The sequence below is a fragment of the Mus musculus genome, chromosome 1 (genome assembly GCF_000001635.26).
Source record: "Mus musculus strain C57BL/6J chromosome 1, GRCm38.p6 C57BL/6J".
Taxonomy (NCBI): domain Eukaryota; kingdom Metazoa; phylum Chordata; class Mammalia; order Rodentia; family Muridae; genus Mus; species Mus musculus.
In genome coordinates, this window is record NC_000067.6 from 143,092,883 (window position 1) to 143,096,018 (window position 3,136).

Below are 3,136 nucleotides of genomic sequence, written 5' to 3' on the forward strand. Positions count from 1 at the left end.
CTAACACACATATTCTGTGATCAGCATGGGGTCTTGGGAAAGGTAGATACTCCATATGAACTTTTTAAAAAGCACATTCTACTTTGTTTCTAAGTCTGTTTGAGGCAGGTAGCTCCTTACTTTTGGCCTTCTTGATTTATCACCTAGTGCCAAGAACTGTATTCGATTGGAATAAGTAGATTGCTGTCATTTCAACTCTATCTGGTTTTTCTTCTTATGTTTTGGAATATGTAAGTATTAGTGTAAGAATGCAAGGTTGCTGCTCTGTGGGTGTTTGGGGTCCTCCACTCCTTTCTCTATGCTTTGCTTTTTCTCTCCCTTTACTTCTCATGATCTCTCTGCCTTTAACACAACATTTCACTTTTAGTGTAATTATTTAATTATTTTTTTTGTCACCACATGTTTGATTTATTGAAATATGCTGTCTCTACTTGCTCTCTGGAATTTAACAATTTTTAATGGTTTATGCAGCTGGCTTCTTTTCTTCTGTGGTAGGCTTCTTCTCTGCTGGTTTCTTGGCAACCATCTTTTTCCCTGCAGGCTTCTGCTTCTTGGCATCCACAGGTTTCTTTCCTTTCTTGCCTACCGCTGGCTTCTTGTCTGAAGTCCCCTTCTCTGGAACAACCTTCTCGGATTTGGTTGCCAGTGCAGAAGCTGCTGCTACCAGCTTTTTCACACGAAGTTTGTGATTTCTGGCCTGGCAAAGAATGGTATTCCTGCGCATAGTCTTGGCGTAAGGGTTCAGCTTCAACATGATTCTCAGGTTCTTCAGTGGATTCTTCTTCAAGACTCTGCGATGAATCTTCTTGCGTGGTGCTCGGAGGGATCATTGGATTTCTGGGCTTTTCAAGATTCTGCTAAGGTCGGTGCTCATCATCTTATGCATGGAAAGGTTATAGTTACTCTTGAGGGAAGCAGCCTTCTGCCAAGTGCCATACAGCTCATCCAACTTCCGGAAAGCACTCTGTCCAGATGCAGAAACGGCCCACATGCCCACCAGGAGCAAGTTTCAAAATGTTCAGCTTGCTTACATTAAGCAGAGTAATAGCAGGGATGTTCCGGAAGGCCTTGATGATACCATTATCTTCGTTATAGATGATGCAGGGCACCCTGCGCTGGATCCGCCATCCGTTTCTCATTTTGCCCTTGCCAGCTCTCATTCTCTGAGAGGCATAGACCTTTTTGGTGTCATTCCAAGCTTTAAGCTTCTTAAGCAGCTGAACAGCCTCCTTGGTCTTCTTGTAACCTTCAACCTTATCTTCAACCACCAGCGGCAGCTCAGGAATCTCCTCAATACGATGACCTTTAGACATCACCAAAGCTGGTAAGGCCGAGGCAGCCAGGGCAGAAGAGATGGCATATCGTTTTTGGGTTGTATTCACTCTGCGGTGCCAACGACGCCAAGTTTTGGTTGATGCAAACATGCGTCCCCCACGACACATATTTCCAAAGGCACCCTGGCCAGATCGGTGGGTCCCACCACCTCGAACTCTTGGAATTCGAGCCACAGCTCTGCCAGTACCCCAAGACTCAGCACTGGTCTGATGACCTGCCAATTCACTGACAGCATAGGGTTGTCTGTTGTTTTTTCTCAAGTTGGTGTGAACAAAGTTCACAATATCTGGTCGAATGGGAGCTTTGAACACAGCTGGCAAAGTGACATTCTTGCCAGATGACTCTTCCTTTTCGGAGTACACCGATATGAGGGGACGGGCACAAGCCATGACGGGAAAGGAGAAGGCCACGCTCCTCTCTACCCGGCAGCTCCCACAGGAAAAGGTTAGTTTAATTATTTTATTTCTTGACAAATCTATGTAAGAACACTAGTAGATAAAACCCTTTTTGAAATTTATTAATTTAGCAGACCTAAAAACCAAGAATGCTATCAACACCATTTGAGCCCTAGAAATTCTTCCCCCATCTTGCCATCTGGGTTCCTATCTGATGTACCCACTAACATTTTAAATTTGCTGTAATTTACGACTATCTCTATTCTCTAACATTTAAGCCTATAAATCTTCATGAAAGTGCTTTGAAGTTGGAACCTGGACTTTGAGATAACCAAAATCTGTGTTTCTGGACCATGATCACTCAAAATGGCTTCAGAATATATCATTTCCTATGTCATTTAAGGTTAGAGCTATACTCTTATGTCAAACTGTTATCATTACTCCTCCAACAGTTAAAATTTAAACAAATTTTAAAGAAAACAAGATAGTTCAACTTTCCCTTACTTTGTTATGTCTTGTCTTCCTTTCTTTACATTGACTCAAGAATATGATTTGTATCATTTGTATCAGCCGGAAGAATGTCTTCTTTCTAGGAAGTTTTCTGAAGTTCCCTCCATTTTTGTTACTCCAAGAGAGAAAACTAAAATTTCCTTTCTCCTAAAACTTTGAAACATCATTTTCTTGGATATAGCAGTCTAGGATTATAATGATTTATACACATTTGCAGGTATGTCTCAACACTTTCTACCTGAAGAGTTTGCAATAACAAGGAGTTCTCTGATTCCAGTTCTCGCTTCTATGTGAAGTGTTTTCCTACCTTGGTTTTCTTCCAAGATGTTCCTGTCTTTGGTTTTCTTTAGCTTTACACAGGATATCTTCGTGTTTATTTTAAGATCTTTTTCTGAGCTTCTTAATCCATAGTTCAGTATATGTGGTGGTTTGAATAAGAACATCTTCTCTGAACTCCAAAGGCTTACATAGTTGAATACTTGATCCTCAGTTGGTGGAACTGTTTGAGAAGGACTAAGAGTTGTCACCTTGTTAAAGGAGGTATGGTTGTATTAGAGGAGGAGTGTTACTGGGCATGGGGTTTGGGATCCCAATCCAGACCCAAATGGTTCTCTCTTCTCTTCTGGATATAAAACTCTCAGCACTTTTCCAGCACTGTCTATGTGCCACCATGTTCCCCACCATGGGACTAAACCTCTAAAACTATATGCAATCCCCAATTAAGTGCGTTAAGGTGTTTTACTTTATAAGAATTGCCTTGGTCATAGTGTCTCTTCATAGCAATAGAATAATGACTAAGACAGCCCCCACCCCCAGCCTTAGGCTCATACAGTTAAATACTTGGTCCTTAGTGAGTGGTAGTATTTGAGAAGGAGTAAAAGGTGTGACCTTGTTGG

General features: G+C 41.6%; 1 pseudogene; it reads right to left on the reverse strand.

Moving 5' to 3' along the window:
• On the reverse strand, positions 389-1,767 carry Gm5835 (predicted gene 5835; annotated as a pseudogene).